Below are 24,099 nucleotides of genomic sequence, written 5' to 3'. Positions count from 1 at the left end.
AAAGTAGTATCAGTGTGTTGATGAATTTCATTCAACAGTTTCCAGCTACTCTGATGATACCTGTCCTCCATTACATGAACACTTGGGGGAAAAAGTTACCACATGCCACTGATTAGTATGTATTACTGAACCACTGGAAAAGGTGTAGTCATTAGTAGCGACCATAAACATTAATGGTTGAAAAGGATATGCCTCACAACCTCTTCCATGTAGCCATGAATAAAAAAAAAAAATTCATGGAACACTGATGGATATGGTTTCAAGCCAAGAAATAAAGAGAATTCAAAAGTTTAAAGGGTTTGACAGTTCCATAGCTGAGGTTAACATTCTACCTAAGCACAATGACTATAATACTATGACTTTTTGACATATAAATAGACTCTGTATCTTTAATGAATATTTTCTTATTAACACACTATTTCTGCAAGAAGACAGAACAAAGATTCTGATAATACATCTAGTTGTGTGATATCCAGGAAACTCATAAATATCCTATGCCATCGAAAGTTTTAAAATTTATATTGTACATAGATCATTCTGGCAATGACAGAGAGGGAATATAAGAAGGGAGATTGGAAAGGAAAATATTTCAGTAGTCTGTGTCAAAGAGTCTTGGAGAAGACTCTTGAGAGTCCCTTGGACTGCAAGGGGATCCAACCAGTCCATCCTAAAGGAAATCAGTCCTGAATATTCACTGGAAGGACTGATGCTGAAGCTGAAACTCCAATACTTTGCCCACCTGATGCGAAGAACTGACTCATTAGAAAAGATTCTGATGCTGGGAAAGATTGAAGGCGTGAGGAGAATGGGACGACAGAGGATGAGATGGTTGGATGGCATCACTGACTCAATGGACATGAGTTTGAGCAAACTCTGGGAGCTGGTGATGGACAGGGAGGCCTGGTATGCTGTAGTCCATGGGGTTGCAAAGAGTCAGACATGACTGAGTGAATGAACTGAACTGAACTGAACTGTGTCAAACATAAGAGAAGTCTGAACAAATGCCATGTGCTTAAGGAAGGAGAGACAGGGAGTTGTTGTTTTAATTTAGAAGTTAAATCTGTCATACTCAGTGACTCATTGAATAATGGGCTGGATGAAAGAAATAGAAGAATCAAGAATAATTCCTGGGTATTTCAAAGACAGTATTGCTTAGGCTTAGTCAGAGACTTGTGGTAAAATAAATATAAAGGCTACAAAAAAAATCATTAAACTAACTTGTGGCTTCATCAATTGGCATGTTGGCCTTATTGCATAGTCATTATCCCTGGGACAAAAATCAAAGATGAAGTAGGGATAAAATGAGCAGTGACATGGAAAAGGTGTCAGTTCCAAGTCTTCAGGAAAAGCAAAGCAGGTTGTTTGAATGCTGTGAGCTTCAGTATAGAGGCCAAGGCATCCTATGATTTAATTAAGGTGCGTTGATCATAAATCTGAAACCCAATTGTCTACGATGTTCCACACATTGTTGTGCTGATATGATCAGAGAGTAATATCCTGAGAGACTCTTGCCTAGGGATCTGTTTCATTTTTAATGTGTGTTGTTTAATGGAGACACACAGAATGCCAGGCTTTGGGTCAGTTTGGTACAATATTCTGTATGTGTGTGTATGTGTGTGTGTATGTGTGCATGTATGCTGAGAGAGACAGAGAGAAGAAACATTGCAATCGTTCAGACTAAGCATCTGATTCAGTAACTAAAAGAAAGGACTAAGTTTAATCCAGAGCCCAAGGATAGTCCAATGAAAGCAATGCGATGACCAAGTTGTCTAACACCATTTATAGACATCTGTTTTTTTCTGGGTCAAGGCTGACCTCATTTGGTACAAATCCAACATCTGCAATTGCAACCAAATGAAACAAGATAGAAAAATTAGGTTTGCATTTATTTCCTAAATAATTAGCCCTGGAATTACCTTGTTCAGTCTAAAATGATGAAGCCATTTATAAAATGTAATGCCTAGCCATCTTTTCAGAATACATGTATTATGCAGAATGGTTCCAAAACCAGATTTTTCCCCTTACTTTACCCAAAAATTTGAAGAGAAAAATTTCAGTGAAATCATTTATGGCAGAAATGTTTTTAAAATATTAAGGGGCTTTTGGGGGTAATTATATATTCTTATTACTCACATCCTCATATATAGAGAGTTTTCTAGCAATGGTTATAGGATTTTTGGTTAACATGCAAAGATAAATTTCTGTTTGCTAAATTATTCTTATTAAGGCAAATGTTGAAATATTTATTAGGTTTCAAATAATGAGTTAAAAGCTCCTTAGCATGGAAAGAAATATGTCTTTACTGGACAGTTCTTATGAGGCAGGCATTGAAACAAAATCTCAAGGTTAAAGTTTAATTGTTCAGAAAATACATGTAACCAAACCATTGGAAACCTGAATTTTGTGATTAAAAGAGCATCCTGCTTTCTTGTTATTTTAACTTTTAAGTCTTCAGTTTTACAGAATGTGAAACAGTCACCTCTTAATAAAAGTGTAAGTATGATAAGAAAGATCTATTGTGAAAAGGGCTGTCATGTGGATTGTCTGTCAATCAGAATTATTATGAGTAGTTTGCCCTATTCTTTGTAAATTCTATCAGGAAGTAATCTTTTTCCTGGAAATAATATTTTCAATGAGCATATTAGATATTTTTCTATCTGTTCCTCAAAATCTGGGTTAAAAATATTACTTGAGATAGCAGTTTTGAATAAGATGCCACTTTGCAATAATATTACTTTTTCAAAGCTCAATTTTCTGAGTGTCTCTTTGAGAAATACAAAAAGATAAATTATTTTTAAATCCTTTATTTACATATTTTCTACTATATTAAGATAACAATGGTAATATTAGAGGCTGCTGCTGCTGCTGCTAAGTCGCTTCAGTCATGTCCGACTCTGTGCGACCCCGTAGATGGCAGCCCACCAGGCTCCCCGATTCCCTGGGATTCTCCAGGCAAGAATACTGGAGTGGGTTGCCATTTCCTTTTCCAATGCATAAAAGTGAAAAGTGAAAGTGAAGTTGCTCAGTTGTGTCCGACTCTTAGCGACCCCATGGACTGCAGCCTACCAGGCTCCTCCATCCATGGGATTTTCCAGGCAAGAGTACTGGAGTGGGGTGCCATTGCCTTCTACAAGGTCTCAAACAGTTATTAAAGACAATATAAAAAGACCATCTTTGGTAAGGCTGAGATTAAAAAGAAATTCTAACTTCATAGTTGGAATTATAAATATATAATTAATATATAAACAGCATATACATTAATATTATATAATGATTTATGCCTATAAATCAATTATACATATGCACCATGCATGTTCAATCCTAATTGCTTTCTGTATCTTACTAAAGATGCTGTAGTAAAGCACCTCCTAAGGTGCTGGTTTTGTATTCTCTAAATTACTTCAGTTCACCTCTATTGAGAGCAAATGGTTTAGCTGTTCTGGGCTTTATGCGTCATTCCCAAATGGGATATTAATTCTGTGGCAAAGTAATTAAAAGCTCCTGCTCTGAAACTGGCTTTACCGTTAACGAGTTGCGCACTTTCAGAGAGGCTACTTAACCTCACTAAGCCTCAGGTTCCTCATCTGTGACTTGCGAATAACAATAGCACTGATTCCATGGGGTGTTTTGAGCTTTACATCCATGGAAGCTTTCTGTGTGATGACTGCCTGGCGCAGAGTAGGCATGGGATAAATATCAGCCATCATCACCATTATTACTAAGAACCAAAGAGAATACAGAGAAGCCTATGTTCCATGGGGCCACAAAAGAGTCAGACTTGACTGAGCAACTAAACAATAACAACTGTATCAATTAACTATGAACATGACTTCTCAGGGGAAAAGACCTGCATAAATATCTACTTCCCTTTCCATAAAAGAATAGCAGGGTCTCTGTTTATATACACGGAGAAGGCAATGGCACCCCACTCCAGTACTCTTGCCTGGAAAATCCCATGGACGAAGGAGCCTGGTAGGCTGCAGTCCATGGAGTCGCAAAGAGTCGGACACAAGAAGGAATGCTACGACATTGGGAGACTGTATTTTTGTGTTTCAGAAGTAGAGACAGAGATGGGGAGGGCTGTCGAAGCTTGTAGGCACTGATGAAGTGAGTGTGTCCCACCTCCCTGCAGATGTGCTAAATGGAATCCAGAGGGGCCCGAAGGAAGAGGCTTCTTGCTAACAGTGGTTTCTTCAGCCTCAGAACTGTGTGGAGAAGCTGTCTATCTCTGAGCAAGTAAAAAGCCTTCCCTTGGGTGACTGTATGTAATACCCAGAGGCAGGTAGGAATGAAAAAGACTGTTCCAGGGACTTCCCTGGTGGTCCAGTGGTTAAGACTTTGCCTTCCAAGGCAGGGGGCACAGGTTTGATTTCCTGGACGGGAAGCTAAGACCCCACAGGCATGCGTGTGTGCTAAGTCACTTCAGTCGTGTCTGACTCTTTACAGCTGCATGGACTGTAGCCTGCCAGGCTCCTCTGTCCATGGGATCTTCCAGGCAAGAATACTGGAGTGGATTTCCATGCCTGCCTCCAGGGGATCTTCCCCACCCAGGGATCAAACCTGTATCTCTTACATCTCACGCATTGGCAGGCAGGTTCTTTACCACTAGGGCCACCTGGGAAGCCCAAGAGCCCACGTGCCCTGCCGCCAAAAAACATAAAACAGAAGCAATATTGTAACAAATTTATTAAAGACTTTTAAAATGGTCCACATTTAAAAAAAAAAAAAAAAACCTTAAAAAATATTTTTTTAAGAGATCGTTCCTCTGACTCGGTATTTCTCTGAAATTTCTGATTAAACAGATAACAGTACACACAGCCCAACGACAGAAGCAATTTGTCAACATCTCATGCTGACATGTGTGAGATAATCTCAAATCCAATTTTGATATTGTGGAGTGAACTTGATGTTTCATTGGACCAAGAAGAGGAAAAGCACAAAACCATGCAGTTTCCCAGGGAGTTATGGCAAAGCTCAGGCCTCTAAACAGAGACATAACCACCTGAGACACCCAGCATCATGTAGGGGCAAAGCAATAACGCCAGCTTGCTGGGTGATCCAACAGTGACTGTGTCATGCCCGTAAATCAGCTGTCCCCAATCCGTAAGCTTCAAGCCCCTGGGGATAAAGGGTAATTTCAAGGAGTTCATAAAACAATCTAAATTGAGCTTGTTGATAAATGATATATATGTATATATACCTATGCATACACAAAACATACATAATACAAATGCATATACATAATACTTTTATTGTGTGTAGCAGCTACATAAATATACTGTCAATGTTAGTGTTTTATTTTCTCCATCAAGAGATACTAAAAATTTTTCATTACAGAGATCTGTAGAATGTTTTGGCTCAGAAAAATGACTCTCGTGTGAAAATGCTGGAATACACAGCAAAACAATATTCCATTCCTAAGACATAACACTCTTCTATCTCTGAAGCATGATGACGCACCTGTGAGAATGGTTAAACACTTGAGTTTGCATTTGGTTTTAATTGTCCTCTCTGTCTTTTTGTAAGTGTTTGCACATACTAAGTCATGACCTCATATGTATGTATGTGCTTATGTGCTCAGTATGACTCTTTGTGACCCCACGGACGGTAGCCCACCAGGCTCCTCTGTCCATGGGATTTTCCAGGCAAGAATACTAGAGCCGGTTTCCATTTCCTTCTCCAGAGGATCTTCCCAGCCCAGGGACTGAATCCACATTTCCTGCAGTTCTTGTATCGCGGGTGGATTCTTCATCCACTTAGCCATCAGGGAAACCTGACCTCATATGAATCACCAAGTCCAAGACCACAAGGGCAAGACGAATAGCATAGTCAGGGTTCGTTAAACAAAAATCAATGTTCTCTGCTGTCAGAAGAATAAAACACAAGCTCATTTGGGCCCAGCAGAGGGAGAACGACCCTCTGCCTCAGCTGCATATTCGTCCTGAGCCCAAGGTAATAGTCCAAGTGATTTCAGGACAAAGCTAATTTGGGACAAGATTCACTGGCCTTACCACACTCACTCTGTTTTACTCTCAGGTAAGAACAGCAAAGTAAATATCAAAGTTATTCCAGGAGAAAGCTGGGAGACTTGATTTAAAATGCTCAGACATCTCAAGGTCAAGAGCATGTGTGGAAACTGGAGTGAAGCTGTATTGTCTGCACTGTGATGGCTGAGTGTGGACCATGGCCGTTATCCTCAAACAAATGCTTTGGAGGCAGGACTGCTGAAGGGGAGATAGGAAGATGTCAGCTTAGTTTATGGCCAGTGTCCACACGCAGAATATAAAAGCTACATCATCTATATAGATGCAATATTGCTGTTTGCTCTCACAAGCAATGATTTGTTTTATACATCTCCAGAATTATTCAATATTATTGAATTGGAACTCCATCCAAAATTGAAACAACTTTTGTTGTTTATTTATTGATGCTTATTTGAACCAACCCCTTTAAAGACATTGGAAAGTTACTTATAAATATTTGTGAAGATATTTGAGTCTGAACCAGAAAATTTTAAATCACTTTTGGCAAGGCTATTTTTTGGTCTGAAATAAATATTGCAGTTATTTATAAAGTTGTCATTCATAAACCATTGCTTAAGAATATGCCTACTATAACATGCTATAAATAACCATCAATGAATCAATGAATGAAATATGCCCATTCTTCATATGATTCTACACATATCTGGGATTATATGCAGAACTCTGATTCATATGAATATGATAATATTATATCTGTATCGATATGAAAAGGTGAAGATCTTTCTTCTAATAAATAATTTTTTATTATTATTACACCCCAAATCCCCACTTGAGAGGAAAAATTTACATAGAATTATGGAATATGTGGAATTTATGTGGAGGATTTGTGGTTCATCCATTCCTTCAGACACTCACTCATCATTGTTGGTTGAAACCAGACCATGGGATAGTGGAGGTTCAGATCAAATTTCCTTCATAGTCGGTTTCCCAGCATTGCCTTTTGGTGTTATAATGTTAATTTTTGTGCTGAGAAACTATAAGAAGTAGCCATCTCAAATCCAGTATATGTGTACATACATAGTTTTGGAAGTTTCTAAACTTCATATGTAAAGATATACACTATATGACTATATATAAGTATATAAAATTATATAGAGAGATCTCCACCAGTGTATGCCAATGCCAGCATATACCTACTCTTTCATTAAGAGCCGTGTGACCTAAAATTCCATATAAGAAAAACATTTTACTCAATTAATGAAAGAGTAAAATATTGAGTGACACCAGATTTTACTTGCTATGAAATGCTTAGAGTGTGGCTGTGTGATACAGCCTAATTCAGTAGAGTCCATATGTCTCAGCACTTAGTTGAGCTGGGAAGAGATTTAACAGTCTTTAGTGGAAGTTGGGGTGACTAAAATCCACTAATACCACACTGTTTAATTTATTGTTGCTCTAGAACACATTTTAAAATCTGGGCTAATCCTCTTTCATTTTGTTCTTTTTTTCTCTCAAAATATTTTTTCCCATTATTTTATCTCACCCTTTAAGTTCACTCATGGCTGAAATGATCTGTTCTATTATCTCTGTGTATGGTTTCTTTAAGTCTACTTTGCCCAGGGAAGTCCAGTTTATCCCTGTTGTCCCAGCATATTATTTCATTCTCAGAAGTGTCCAGATTCAGAAGATAAAGTATATGCAGTAAGTCCCCTACATACAAACCTTCAAGTTGGGAACTTTCAAAGATGTGACGATGTGGCCAGCCCCCGTGTGCCAGCCATTGTACTGTACTTTTCCAGGTACTGTACTATAAGATTAAACATGCTTATTTTTTGTGTTTTTATGTATTATTATTTGTGTCAAAAGTATTATAAACCTATTACAGTACTATATACCTGTAATTTATACGAACTAGGTCTACTCTGAGTGTGTTCATAAATCCAACTTGTAAGTTCAACAAACTTAGCTAGGTACCCAACTAACACAATACCTAGTTCGTATGAAGGGAACTTACTGTAGTTCCCAGTTCTGTCCGTTTTGTTCTTGCCCACAGCGCTCGCCATCCCCTGACTTTCCTGCCTCCCGGGTGTCCATCCAGCTTCATCGCCTATTTTGTTCCATCCTCCTGTATCCGTTCTTCCTCTGCCACCGTCTCTACTTTGCAGTCCTAGTGAATGTCCCCCTTCTGCTTTAAATGGCCTAAAACATGTAATAAATAATGAATAAATTAGCTAATCAATTCTCATGTTTCCCCCAAAATGTTTTACATTTATTTTGTCAAAATTCAAGAAACATCTCTATTGAAATTTTCTGCTTGTTGGTCTGGATATTAGTATTATTGTTGGTTTTGATCCAATAATTAAAATGTCTATAGTAGAACTTTTGTCTTGATTTCTAGTCCTATTAATGTCTTTGTGAGGCAAAATAAATTAATAAAGAACTAAAATTTGACATAATTAATGATATAAATTATGTTTAATTCTCAAAAAGTCTTTTTTTTTAAACTGCTTTTGTTTCTACTTGGAGATCAAGTATATCAGTTTAGAAAAATTGGTAGTAATATGGTCATAAAAACATTTTGTATACTTTATCTTTTCTCAATTGAAGTAAAGAAAAGTTTGGTTTAAGTGGGACAAACCCTTTAGGTTATGCAGAGTGTTAAAATATAACTCCTATCCATATGTCTTAATAGTCTGGAATGCTATTTATTTTATATACTTTATAATCATCTAAAGGTGGCCACTTTCCATCTTTAAGCATTTCTACTTAGTCAAAGTAGGAGAGGATGGAGTGTATCCAAAATGAGAAGCTGAACCTAGATGGAAAAAACCATGATTACCACTGAGATCCTAGCAGCTGCTTTTTTTTTAAAGCCCTCCATTTCACCATGTTGATTTTAAAGAAAAATAAACTTCGGGCTTTTTTTGCCCTGGAGAATAGCAAGAAAAAAAACTTGACCACTGACTAAGCGCTTGATAGCACGAACACTTTGAAATGTTAGCCGACACATAAAAGCATCAAGCACTAACCTTGCAGGATTGAATGTTACCAAATAAACAGCCGGATACTGCTGGCATTAACACCTACTATTGTGTTGCATTAGTTTTATGGATACAATAAACCCTCCTGGATGATGAACATTTTGTAATTCAAAGAATGACTCATGGAAAAATATAGTTTTCATTTACTAAAGTGCTGTAGGATTGAATTTAGAAATGTCTTGCTGTGTTGAAATTGATTCAATTTGAATGGCAATCCGAAAACTACAATAAATGTTAAAAATGTACGAGTATGTTTTGCTTCTTTTGTCTATTTGAGAAAACAGAAGCAAACAAATATAATAATGTTCCTGGGACCCACTGCACAGTTATACCTTATTACATAAGCAAGCATTATCTAAAACAGTCACGATATCGCTTCTGTTTGTGCAACAAATTAAACATAAATGAAATAAAGTCAGTTTCTGAAAGGTGTTAGATGGCATCCAATAAAGCATCGCAACTAAAGTTCATTCTGTCAAAAACTCTTTTGAATGTTTGTATATCTTGATTTGGGTTTCCCTGGTGGCTCAGTGATAAAGAATCCACCTGCCGATGTGAAAAATGCAGATTTGATCCCTGGGTTGGGAAAATCCGCTGGAAAAGGAAATGGCAATCTGCTCCACTAGTCTTGCCTGGGAAATCCAATAGACAGAGGAGCCTGGTGGGTTATGGTCCATGGGTTTACGAAGAGTTGGACACGACTTAGCAACTAAACAAGACCAATACCTTGATTTAGATTGACCTAATGGGACAACATCTGGATTTTTTGTTGTTGTTTAGTCACTAAGTCATGTCCGACTCTTTGTGACCCCATGGACTGCAGCATAGCAGGCTCCTCTGTCCTTCACCATCTCCTGGAGCTTGCTCAAACTCCATGTCCATTGAATCAGTGATGCCATCCAACCATCTCATCCTCTGTCACCCCCTTCTCCTGCCCTCAATCTTTCCTAGTATCAGGATCTTTATCTCCTTGCTGTCCAGGGGACTCTCAAGAGTCTTCTTCAGCACCACAGTTTCAAAGCATCAGTTCTTCAGCACTCAGCCTTCTTTATGGTCCAGCTCTCACATCTGCACATGACTTCTGGAAAAACCATAGCTTTGACCATGCAGATCTTTGTTGCCAAAGTGATGTCTCTGCTTTTTAATATGCTGTCTAGGTTTGTCCACTGCAGATGGTGACTGCAGCCATGAAATTAAAAGACGCTTGCTCCTTGGAAGAAAAGCTATGACCAACCTAGACAGCATGTATGGATGTGAGAGTTGGACTATAAAAAAAGCTGAGGGCCAAAGAATTGATGCTTTTGAACTGTGAGGTTGGAGAAGATTCTTGGACTGCAAGGAGATCAAACCAGTCAATCCTAAAGGAAATCAGTCCTGAATATTCATTGGAAGGACTGATGCTGAAGCTGAAACTCCAATATTGAGGCCACCGGATGTGAAAGACTGACTCCTTGGAAAAGACCCTGATGCTGGGAAAGATTGAAGGCAGGAGGAAAAAGGGATGACAGAGGATGAGATGATTGGATGGCATTACTGACTCGATGGACATGCGTTTGAGCAAGCTCTGGGGGTTGGTAGTGGACAGGGAAACCTGGCGTGCTGCAGTCCATGGGGTTGCAAAGAGTTAGACCCGACTGAGCAACTGAACTGACTTATAGGTTTGTCATTGCTTTCTTCCAAGGAGCAAGCATCTTTTAATTTTGTAGATGCAGTCACCATCCACAATGATTTTGGAGCCCAAGAAAATAAAATCTGCCACTATTTCCACTTTCCCCCCATCTATTTGCCATGAAGTAATAGGACTGTTGGGCTTCCCTTGTGGCTCAGCTGGTAAAGAATCTGCCTGCACTGTGGAAGACCTGGGTTCGATCCTTGGGTTGGGAAGATCCCCTGGAGAAGAGAAAGGTTACCCACTCCAGTATTCTGGCCTAGAGTATTCCAGGGTCACAAAGAGTCAGACACAACTGAGTGACTTTCACTTCACCTAAATGGAACTGTATGCCATGATCTTAGTTTTCTGAATGTTGAGTTTCAAGCCACCTTTTTCACTCTCCTCTTTCACCCTCATCAAAAGGCTCTTTAGTTTCTCTTCACTGTCTGCTGTTAGAGGAGTTCTTTAAAGTATCTGATAAAGTCATATCTAAGGATTCACCAAGTGATTCTTTGAAGATAAGTCTAAAGCAACACAGTTAGACAGAATCAGTTTAAACTCAGAATCTGTACTTTGCTTTTATCTGATCTCAAGAATTAAAAGCCTTAAGCAATCACCTACCACTAATGATTTTCTCATTTCTTCTTGAGGATTTAATTAGATCAGACTCTAAGGAGCATAAAGACTTGTTGGTCATCCCAGCAAGGGAGCAGTTAGAGGAAATGATTTCTTAACACCAAGAAATGTCTTTCTTTGGGATCTTAAAACTAGAGTAGATTCTCATCATTCTGGATTTTAGGATGCATGAATGACTTTTCAAAGACTCATTCATTGCAATGGTTTACTTTGAATGCATTCCCAGAAAAATATTTTTTTGAGTTCTGAAGGTTAAATTTTTTAAAAGTTCACACAGCAAACATAACTTAATCTTCCCCTATGGGAGAGGGTTAACTCTAAATCACACTGAATTTAATTGCAGCAGGTCCTCATAAAACCATACAACTTTCTCAAGGCTTTCAACATACATACCTTCCAATATGTATAACTGTTTATATACAGAAATTAACAAAAAAAAGAAAGAAAGCAAAAGAAAATTTGGAGTGCCAAAATAGATATGTCTTCAAGTAGTCTCTTTCTAGTCTGAAATTCCATGATCCTGGGACTGGGTTGTTTTTACAACAACCTTGATCTTTTTACAACAAGCTTGATCTAATCTTTGCCAAAGTTGCAACATCCAGCTATAAGCAAAGAAACACAAGAAACACAAAGATTAGAAAACTGGACTACAGTGTCCCTTTTTCTCTGGGCAACTTAAAAAATCAGTACATTTTCTTTCCCTTTAACTTTGGGAAAAGAAAAATAATACTGTATCATTGCATTTGGTTGCTTCACTAAATCTCAGTTGAAAAAAAAAAAGTTGTACAGTACCATTTTCCCATTCCGGTGGAATTTCTATATACAGATCATCTTCAATATTCCACTCTTTCTTGAAAGTATGCTTTGATAATCCAGTCAACAGAGTTGCCATTCTAATATGTTACCTTAGAGAAGCCACAGGTAACTTTGCTGTATAACAAGTTACATAGTCACACAGCGGAATGTTATTCAGCAGCTGGTTCAGAGTTTGATGGTTTATAAATCGTGCAAATATCTGAGATTTGGAGATGAAAGGTACTATTATGTTATTACCATGAATGTACGATTATTTAAAATACTGTGGTGTAACCCAGGCCTGCAAGAATCTATTAAGTTAACATTATGCGTTCTTTGGGTTTTGAGGTTTCTGAAACTCATCCATCATTCAGTGCCAATTGAGATTTATAAATACCACAAAGGCTAACGATCAGGCAGCTTTGTTTCATTTTTTTGCTGCTCCCTCTCCCTCTTCCTGTTCCACAGTCTTCCTGACCTCTATAACCAATCATTACTTCTTTATAGTCATTTGAAAAACAGTGTTGAAATGTGTATACACAATCGATTTATAATTAATTGGAAATGACTTTATGGGGCTGTCTGATGCCCGCTGGTAAAGGAAAGCCTGGGTTATGTCTAATGGGTTTCTTTCCACCTCGTTCAGCTATAACGTGTGACGAAAAGATTGTAAATGAAGATGGACTGTGTAATGAATTATGGCTCTCCAGATTGACATGAAGGACAGGGGAACAAAAGGCTTTCGTCCGAAAGGATGCTCCATAGAACAAAGTCACAGGTTCCCCTTTTCAATTCTTCACATTATTTTGAAAGGTTCTTTGGCCTTTATACCACTTTTAACAAAAATTTTATGTAATCAAGAGAACCAAATGAATGGCAGCTTTAAGAGAGATCTGAATGGAGCGTTTATTTTCCAAGCAACTTTAGCTGTGTTCAGTTTCATCTCCCATGAGTCTGCTTCTAAGGGCATTCACATGTGCTCCATACGTGTTTTATCTAACACCTTGCAAAGCATTTTCTTAAAATGTAAGTCTTGGCAATATTTTGCATATTGACTCAAAGCCTAAAGTGATAATTAACTCAAAAAACCATTATGATGTATGGAAAAATCGTTGTGCATTGGAAAAAAGCCATCTATTTAGTGAAACAGTGTAGAACCTGGAGAGTACAGATAGACGGGTTGGATTGCAATCTCACACTGACATTTGATGTCTATTTATTTATTTGCTTTTCATTTTTACCTTTCTTTCCTTGCCCTTCCTTCCTGCCTCCCTCCCTTTTGCTCCTTCTTTTAGAAATATTAAGAATTTCCTATGTGCTAGACTTAGACCAGAGAGAAAAAATTAATAGGTCCTGATGAACAGGCTTTAGGGTCTATTGGAGAGAGACAGTAATCAAATAATTGTTTCACTGAAAATGTATAATTGCAGAGCAAAATATATATTCCAAATGAAAGGAACATAGCTCTATAATAGGGTTAAAAAAACAAACAAACAAATCTAACAGTGATAGCTTAGAATGTTTGACATCTGGAAGTCATGTATGAGGAGCAGCATTTGAGTTAGAATATGAAATATGTGGAATTAGCTCAATGAAAGGAGGATGGAGGAAGAAGTAGCATATGCAAAGATCCTGTGATGGGAGGTTTATATGAATTGTGTACCAGAGAGCAGAGTGAAATGGTTTAAAATGAGACTGGATAAGGAGTGTGAAAAGGTGCTCGATATAGTCGTAAAGAAAATGCAGACAATGAAATATAACCTCATGCCTGTTATGATGGCTGTTATAACAAAATTAGGTAAGTTTTGGTGAGGATGTAGAGAAATTGCCGCTGTTGTACACTGTTGGTAGGAAGGTAGAATGGTATAGGCACTCTGGAAAAGAGTACAGGAGTTCCTCAAAAATTAAAAATTGAACTATCATATGATCCAGCAATCCCACTTCTGCATGTAAATCCAAAAGGGTTAAAATCAAGATACCAAAGAGATATCTACATACCTATGTCATTTGGAGCACTATTCACAACAGCCAAGATATGGAAACAATCTCAATGTTGATAAAGATGATGAAGAAAAGATAGTATGTACATATAATGGAATGCATGCATGCTCAGTTGCTCAGTCATGTCTGATTCTTTGTGACCCCATGGACTGTAGCCCGCCAGAGCTTCTCTGTCCATGGAATGTATTCAGTCTTCAAAGAAGGAAATCCTACCATTTGCAACAGCATGGATGAACCTCGAGTTCATTATGCTAGATGAAATAAGCTAGTCATAGAAGGACAAATGTTGCCTGATTTTACTTATATATCTAACATAGAGAATGGAATGGTGGTTACCAGGGACCTGGGGGGATGGGAAGAGAAATGGGGAATAGTTGCTCAATGGGTATAAAGCTTCTCATATGCAAGATGAATATGGTCTAAAGACCTGCTGGGCAGCACAGTGCCTATAGTTAATATTGCACTGTGCACGTTAAAACATAGTAAGGGGGACTTCCCCGGCAGTCCAGTTGTTAGCACTCCATGCTGCCACTAAAGGGTGCAACAAGTCCAATCCCTGGTTGGGGAACTAAGATCACACCAGCTGTGCAGTGCAGCCAAAAAAAATAAATAAAAAAGTAAAATATATTGAGGCTAGAACTCTTGTTAAATGTTCTTACTACAATGAAACACAGAAGAACACACATTTTTGGAGGTGATACATGTATTTAGTATCTTGATTGGGCGATGGTGTCACAGATGTAGATATATGTCCAAACTCACCAAAATGTATACATTAAATATGTGCAGATTTGCGTTTATCAATTTATATCTCAATAAAGCTTAAAAAGTTAATTAAATGAGGCTGGATAAATAAGGAGAGATCAGATCTCATAGGGTCTAAAGGGTCATCAAACTGCTGAAGGGTTTCGAATTAGAGAATGCCAAGACTCAATTTTTTCACTGTAAAAGGGCCATTAAGTTGCAATATGAAGCGTGGATGAGATGGAAACAAGAGTGAATGCAGAATAACTAAATGCAGAGGTTATTTCCGAGTCTAAGCAGAATGAGGTGGACTCCTATCCCTAATTATTGAAACTAAATTAGAAAAATAGGGTCATCACAATGGTCTTTGGTCTGTTTCCATCTAGGAAATATTTGCATAGATGTGGCTTCCCCTCTAGGAACTGACCAGAAATCATAGCAGGGAGAATGACTGGAAGAGTTATACTGAACACATCAGGCTTAGTGCCTCTCATACCCAACATCACTTTCCAGTTAAAGCCACCCAGTCACCTGCTCAGAGAAGTCATAGTCATAAGTTGCTCAGTTGTGTCCGACTCTTTGCAACCCCATGGGCTGTAACCTACCAGGCTCCTCCGTCATTGGGATTTTCCAGGCAAGAATACTGGAGTGGGTTGCCATTTCCTTCTCCAGGAGATCTTCCCAACCCAGGGATTGAACCCGGCTCTCCTGCATTGTAGGCAGACACTTTACCATCTGAGCCACCAGGGAAGTCATTGCTCAGAGAAGTACAGGGAGGCAATTCTTTAATAATGACTATCAGAGTTGATCAGATTAACCTCCCAATTAAAGGTAGTTCTGTTTATGGGCTGATTCTTGAAGTGATCTGCTATGTGAATAGAGTGTTTGATGCCCAAGATATGACACTCCAAGTACATCTTCCTTCGAATAGCGATTCTCAATGGGAGCAATTGTACTTTTCAGGAGGTATTTTCAGCATCTGGAGACATTCTTTTTAGTCCTAGGCTAGAGGTATCGGGTACGTAAAGGACAGTTGTTGTTCAGTCGCCCAGTCTTTGTGACCTCATGGACTGAAGCATGGACAGGGATACTAGTAAACACCCTCCAAAATGCAGGACAGCCCCACAGCAAAGAATTTTCTGGCCCCAAATATTAATAGTATGGAGGCTGAGAAATGCTGACTTCCAAGAACTGATGGAGACACCCATATACCAGGAATGTGTTCATGCATGCTTAGTCATGTCCGACTCTTTGCAACCCCACCAGGCTTCTCTGTCCATGGGATTTTCCAGGCAAGAATACTGGAGTGGGTTGCCATTTCCTTATCCAAGGGATCTTCCTGACCCAAGGATTGAACCCACGTCTCTTGAATCTCCCGCACTGGCAGGCAGGTTCTTTACCACTGGTGCCACCTGAGAGTAACATATCATGAATATGGAAGACAAAAAACAACTCCTCGTTTAGCCATGGAAACTACATAAGAAATGTGATGATTAAGGAAAACAGTCTAGACATGATCTAACAGGGTAGCAGTTATCTGCAGCACCTTGGATATTTATCCAGCCTTGTAACTGATGCATGAGTGGTATGGATAGCCTGTCCGAGTAAGTCAGAATGAACCCACAGAAGCAGCGTCTCATACACAAGCCTCTAAACAAAATCAAAGCAGAAGCCGGAAGAAAACCTTTGTAGCTCTTAAGATGGTTCCAGGTGTCAGCAGAGCATTTGTGTTGTTCGCTGAGAACAAGGGATGTTGGGGGAATCTTGAAGAATGAATTCTTCCGTGAACTTATTCAGCAACATCAAGTCCTTTCTCTTATGGCCCAACATAGTCAACTGGTCTCCTAAAGCAGAAACTTATTATTATTTAGTTCAAGCTCCAACTTCCTTGGGAGATTGAAAACTATCTCTCAGATATTTGAGTACAAGAGCATTCTGCCTAGAAGTCTGTCTCGAGTCTTCCTTTCTCCACTGTCCTGTCATACTGAAAGCAGATGCTGGCCAGGTCCTTAAAGTGAGATGGGCACAGGTTCTGCATCCAGACAAAATTTTGTTCAAATCCCAGCTCAGCCACTAGTTAGATCTGTGGCTGTGAACACATTCCTTAATTTTTCTGAGCCTTAGTTTCACGGTATGTTCAATGTAGTTAATATCCCATCCTAAGCAGTTGATAATTAAATGAGATAATAGAAAATGCATGGGCCTTTTGCCTGTATAATTAAAAAAAATTTTTAATCCTAATTTCTGATTTGGAAAAGCAGTCAAAGTGAGAAAAGTAAAATACATACTGTACTAGAAGCAATTGGACACCCACAGGCTATTTAACCACTTCACAGAGACATGACATTAGATTGAGGTAACTTGAAAGACATGATACAGTGATCTAGCTTCACTGCTTACTGGCAGTCTTTTTATCATCTTTTTCATTTTTATTTCAAAGATGTCTTATTCCCTTCCTGTCCTCTTTCCATATCATGCATCTCTGGGAAACCCAGCCCAAGGTGACACATATCTGATGCTCAAAATTGCATGTTGAATTACATAAGTAAAGTGTCCTCTCTGCTTTTCCTATGACTTACCTTTCTTATATAATCACAGCAACATCAATTACTTCTGTCATAATGCTCCTAGGGTCATTCCCAATGGCTTTTACATACATTATTTCCTCAGAAATAGGGTAAATAATTTCTGGCCGTATGAATATATATTTCAGATTCTACCAACAAGCAAAAAAACTGACTACTATTCTGAACTATTATTCAAAGAAATGAATAACTTTAGCTGTCTTCATTAATGTCCTTCCTCATTAATCTTCCTCAATAATATGAATATTATTAGAATTTCCATTTAAGGAAATGCAGACTGTATGTCATTCGCATTGGATTAAAAGCAATTCTAAGAAAAATATTATAAAATCAGATAAAAATCGTGATGTTGTATGTCACATTGTTTTAAATATTAAAGTAGCAAAATCTTCCTAGTTCTAAATTCAGGATGTTTGGGATATTTAAATTGGTCTTCATAGTTTCTGTAAAAGAAAACTTTTAAATTCACTTCTTTTATAGATCGTGAATGGCCAGATAAAAATCAGAACTCAAACCAATTCCCACCATCTCTGATGTAAGCTCCCATTCTGCGAGCTAGATGACTTAATGGAAGGCTGGGGCAGATCATTTTACTGGAGCACAAGATGTCTCTGTCCTGTGATTTTTGTCCTGCCTTCGCAGCAAGTCCAGTCATATATCACACACCTACTTTGGCTGTAACTGGAGACAGCCGATGCACAATAGGGCTGAAAGAAAGGTGCTTTTTCAGCCAGGGAACTTTGTAACAGATTCTACTGCATCTAGTGTTACCACATAAAGTACTCCTATTCCATCCTTCCTAAAAGGGCTTGTGTGATTGAAAAGGAAACAAACAAAGCAGAATAGAGTGGGTATGTCTGAGAGAGTCTGACCACTCAACATTCCAAGTGTGATGCAGCTTAAATCTTGGAATATTCTAATTTTATTTTTTAACTGGCAAAAGACATTTACAAGAAAACAGTGTGTGTGTGTGAATTTTCACTAGTTTCCCTCAAGAAGCTAGGATGTTTCAAAGACTCAAGATGTTAAAACTGGGAACTTAATGCAATTAATTTTGAATTTTGAATCAGTTCAAAATGTTGACTTATGAATCAAGGCAACATTTGGAATATTGAATCTTGATTAAAATGAAAAGAAAGAATGTTGCTCTTCTTTTTCTGGTAAGAAAAGTATAAGAAAAGTCATCTGCACAAATTCACAAAATATGTTAGTGCTAAAGATGGGTCATCAAAATGCTTTTGAATGACCTATTTAATGAGACTTGCTGTCATGGTGGTTTGAATATTGAATATGAAAAAAAACTAGGAGACTTCTACTTTTGTTGAGAGTCCCTCAGCCCATGGAAAGCAGACTTGGATGAAAATGCCGACACGTTCCTTGGCAATTATATCTGACTTCCTCTTCACTGAGGATACAGAAGATCAGAGAGGCAGAAAGCAGGTAAACCAGATAGCTCTTGGCTTAAGTAGTACTTTTGTGATATTTGTGGGTTTCAATTTTCTGTGGCTCTCTTCCTCAGAGACATTAGACAGCTACCCTTTAATCTTTTCCTGGGCAGCTTTAATCTTTCTCCACTTAGCCATTTCTAAATTGGGGATAACACCAATACCATGAGGATTAGCTAAGCATATTTGTAGGTACTTAACAATCAGTGTAGGATTTTTTTTTTAACTTTTCAAAATGTCCCTTGAACATTGAATCTCATTTCTTATGGAGCTGATCAAGTTAGCTATCTCCTAAGAGTGAACTGTTCATGAAGTGAAGATGAAAAACTCAAATACTTCAGAATGGTGGCTTTGAAAAAAGATTTCATTACATGGCTCCCTGTTATCCTGGGAGAGTATGTCTAACAATAAAGTTTGGAGAGAGGGAAAGAAAAAAAGAATGGGATCTATTTTAACTGGCACAGTAAGAAATAGTGAGACTATCCATGAGAAGTCACAGATCTATAAGATCCTGAGCTCATAGGCTACCACAAAGAAATTGACATTTATTCTTTTATCAGCCTGCCACTAAGCTGGTTGCTATTTTTAGCCAATTCTTTAATGCAGGATGCTTACAAGCCTGCTAGGATTTCACAGGGACACTGGGGGTCTTCTTGAAAATAAGTAGTCCTGCATTCCTCAGCACTGCGAGGATCAACAGTCTCCAGAAGCCTTCACTCCTAGATATTAGTTTATTCAGATACTCTACTATAGGTTCCACCTGTTACAGGAATATCATTGATTGCATTAAGCCACTCTATGGCCCCAAACACTAGTTAACATGGGGAAAATAGGAGTCTTTCACATCATGTAAAGCATTCTTCATCTTATGAACAGATTCAGTTGGCAACACAGTCCCTTAATAAGTGAGCTCTTGGTTCAGTTACCAGTCACCACAGCCCTAATCAGGCACATGATTAGGGAAACATGAAGTTTCCCTACAGGTTTGACCTCTCTGGAGATCAATGACCTCTCTGGAGGTCATGGACTTAGCATTAAAGATCATGGTTAGCTCACCACATGATCCTGCACTCCCTCTCCTGGCAATATATCTGGAGAAAAGCATGATCTGAAAGGATACATGCACTCCAGTGTTCACTGTAGTGCTGTTTATAATACCCAAGACATGGAAGCAACCGAAATATTAGCTCATAGACAGAGGAATGGATAAAGAAGATGTAATACATATATACAATGGAATATTACTCAGCCAATAAAAAGAATGTAAGAATTCTGTGATGGAAAAAATAGCAATGATCTGCATAAGAAGTTTTGTGAATTTCTGCCTCTCTCTTCATTAATTAATTCATGAATGCAACGTATTCTTATAAAAGTTCAAGTGCCTGCAAAATGTATGTCTCTAAAAACTCAATGCATTAATACGTCCACCCTATTGAAACATAATTTCCTTAGTAGCTAAGTTAGAGACATACTGATTAAATGAAGAATAACACATAAATATATTTAAATTGATAAATCATGTACAATTTTATGATATAATTAAGTGAAGACTTCTATGTAAAATTGCACAATCATATTAAAGACAGTATTATGATATTTCATTCTTATTCAGAATAGAGAAGGAAAAAGGAAGAAGGAGGGAATGAGGAAAGTGGGAAAAGAGAAAAGAATCAATCTAGCAATAAATGTTAGTTGAGCAACTACTATATACACAACACTATTTCAGGAGCTAAGGAGAACGTTTTTGTCCTGAAAAAGTTTATAGTCTGATTATGGTAAAAAACAAAAAAAAAAGTATTAGACAAAAAATAAAGGAAAGAAAGAAGAGAGCGACAGAGGGAGAGAATAAAATCATAAATAACAAGGATATGTAAACAAATGGTCTGGTCTCAGTATATAGGTGTTCAGAGTACAGGAATAAAAATGGGAGAAAAACAATTCCTTTATGAGCTTTCTCCAAGGTGCCTCTTAGGGAGGAAACTTATTTCATACTAAAACCTTGACAAAACACCTTAGGAAGCCATTTGGACTTTGAGGGCCCCAACGTCAAGAGGCAAAGAGATTACTTAGAAACAGCTGCACAACTCTGCTTATGGGATGGCATGGAATCTGTGTGAGGGAGAGCAGAGAAGGCAGTGGATACAGGGGAAGAAGGGGATTGATCCCCTAAAATCTGGAGAAATCATGCTGAGGACATCAGAGGGTTCAGGAGGTGGTGCTCGGTCATCCTGTTGTAACCCGCGCCTGATTTTACAGTGCCGGCGGCTACGGCCAGCAAAAAGGCAGGGTTGTGAGTCTAAGCTCCTCTAAACTCTGTAGGTGAGGATGATGACATATGTACGTCGGCCAGTGACTCCTGTTGCCATGAAAAAGAGGATCCTCTCACATTGTGTTAGGTCACCTAAATATAGTCCGATAAACCTTTGCCAAACCAATGCCATTAAGGATCTAAGCCAACTGCATGGCTTGTTCTCTTTATCCAAAGCCAAGTTTTTATTAGAAAATGTGAAAAGAACAGACAGTCTCCCCAAAGCATTTTTCTTGCGTTGCAGGGCTGCGTTCCCTGGGAGCGTCTGAGACCAGCGTCTGTGCAGACTCCCTGGAACAGACGGGCCACCCTGTATTCAGGTCTCGCCGTTTCTGGCCTATCCTCTGAAAGGAACACACCCTTTCCCAGCCGCTCATGAAGAGTTTTGCTGTCCATTTTAGATGCAGATGTTGAGGAGTCACTTGTCAATTATCCCTCTGTGATGTGTTCAGCTCTCTGTAATCAATACCTTAGCACTCATGGGGAAAGCAGAATTCTTCTTAAGCCTTCTGCTTTAAAATGCTCCTCCTGAAAATGCCTTCCTCTGCTAATTCAGTGTGTGTGTGTGATTACAGCATGGAAGAAGCATGTAGATTCCATGCACTCAATGCTCTGACGGCTGTTTTTAGCCACTCCGTCAGAAAGACGAGATGGTGAAACATCATGGTGACTAATAATGGCCAATTTCCTGAAGGAATGTCTGAAACACTAGCACCCATACTGCCTTCAAAGGCAGCACAGAGCACGTGGATAATTACATTTTCATGTTGGTGGAAGCACCATCCACCCAGTGATTTTATGTCTCCTTTAGCATGACAGCGCTTTTACAGTGTTCTTGCAGACTCACTATGAAGTGTGGTGTTTAGCAGTAACCATTGAAGTAGCAGGCAGGGCTGCGATTGAATGACCTCTATGGGTCTATTAGCTTCCCAGAGCTGCTGTAACAAATTCTATGACTCACACAATAGGAATTTATTCCCTCCGAGTTCGGGAAGCCAGAAGTCCAAGATCAAGGTGTCAGTGGTGTTAGCTGTGGTTGTTCCCTTCTGAGAGTTGGCAGGGAGACTGTCCCAGGCCTCTCCCCTGGTGTCCAGTGGTTTGCTAGCCATCCTTGGCATCCCTTGGCTTCTTGATGAGTCACCCGCTCTTTGCCTTCATCTTCACATGGTGCTTTCCATATGCGTGTGGGTCTGTGTCCAGATTTCCCCTTTTTATAAGGACAGCTGATGTGAACAGCAAACAGTCGACTCATTGGAAAAGAACCTGATGCTGGAAAAGACTGAAGGCAGAAAGACAGCAGAGGATGAGATGTTTGGATGGCATCACTGCCTCAGTGGACATGAGTTTGAGCAAACCCCAGGAGATAGTGAGGGACAGGGAGGCCTGGCATGCTGCAGTCCATGGGGTCACAAAGAGTTGTACATGAATTGGCAACCCAACAATAACAACGTAAGGACACCAGTCGTATTGGATTAAGTGTCCACCCTCTTCCTAGCATGACCTCTTCTTAACTAAGTTAACAACAACCTATTTCCAAATAAGGTCACATTCTGAGTCCTGGGAGTTAGAACTTCAAAATATGAACTTGGTGTGGGGAACACAATTTAACCAAGAACGGTGGTATTATGGTAAAAGTAGGCCACCTGAAATTGGAATCCTTCTTGAAAAGATCATAAAGCTTAGATATAGGAGCTCACCTCTGACTGGCTGTTCACTCTCTCTAGCCTGCTGCGCTACATGCTTTCCAAAGATTCCAGTTTTATTCTACATCGAAGAGTTCTTCTTCAAAGCATTTTTCTCCAGAGGTTAAAAAAAAAATTAAGTCTTTAGGGAAGATATGTCCTCAAACTTTGCCCAGTAAGTTTCACTGGAGGCCTTCTCTCCAGCTGGCAATTTTGCTGGTTTTTCCTTTAACCCTCACACCCTCATTGGATAATTTGCTGCTGTTGTTGTTCAGCTGCTAAGTCGTGTCACTCTTTGAGACTCCATGGACTGTAGCCCACTAGGCTCCTCTGTCCATGGGATCCTCCAGACAAGAATACTGGAGTGGGTTGTCATTTCCTTCTCCAGGGGATCTTCCCAGATCAGGGACCAAACCCGTGTCTCCTACATTGGCAGGTGGATTGTGTAACACTGAGCCACCTGGGAAGCCCCATTGGCTAATATCGTAACTCAAAAGCTGTTTGAATAAGCATCTAGAGGATGAAGGGACTTCCCTTCTTTTCTTCATGTATTCATTCCACAAATGGCTCTGAGGACCTCTCTTGATGATATGACCTCTTCAGACCCTTAAGGATAAAAACATAAATAAGAGACTCTCCTCGCTACGAGGACTTATACTCTAGACTTATACTCTTGTAGTAAAGCCACTAGAGTCCTACGTTCTTCTCATTCAAGAGCCCATCAAGTGATGCCTATTTAAAACCATGAGACATAAGCCACCACTTCACTTTAGTAAGAAAAGGAAGAGGTGGCAGGGAGGGGAAGCGTGGAATACAGTGTGATCTGAAAACACGATGCTGCCCCGGGTGTCACTGGAAGTCAGTCCCAGACCGGGGTTCCTACAGTCAGCTCCCGCGCCTCCCACTTTCCGTGCAGTGTTAGTGGAGACTTGCTCATCTCTTCTTCCGTACAACATCTCCTATTCTCTCTACCCTTTCAAACTCAACCCCATTTTTTTTTTTTTCTGAATAGCATGTTCATTATCTTACTCCTGCTCAGATGCTTTCAGTGGTTGCCCACTTCTTAGCGTCTAGACAAGTAGTTATTAACATTTTGCAGTTCAGATATGGTTTTGATCATCTGAGAGAACCTGGGATCCTAAATGCACACACGCACACACCCTTATTCTGACTCAGTGCTCTTCGGTCCATCAACTCCAAGTTAAACCATTTGCTCAAGAAGATAAG

General features: G+C 39.1%; 1 long non-coding RNA gene across 1 annotated transcript in view; it reads left to right on the top strand.

The window, feature by feature from the left end:
- The window catches only part of LOC129643162 (uncharacterized), an 89,231-nt gene that overhangs the window by 1,264 nt on the left and 63,868 nt on the right, over nt 1-24,099 (top strand). The gene's annotated exons all lie outside the window — the stretch shown is intronic.

This window comes from Bubalus kerabau, chromosome 2, assembly GCF_029407905.1.
Source record: "Bubalus kerabau isolate K-KA32 ecotype Philippines breed swamp buffalo chromosome 2, PCC_UOA_SB_1v2, whole genome shotgun sequence".
In the NCBI taxonomy this organism is placed as follows: Eukaryota; Metazoa; Chordata; class Mammalia; order Artiodactyla; family Bovidae; genus Bubalus; species Bubalus kerabau.
The sequence above is the reverse complement of the archived record's forward strand: the minus strand, read 5'-3'. Positions and strand labels throughout refer to the sequence as shown.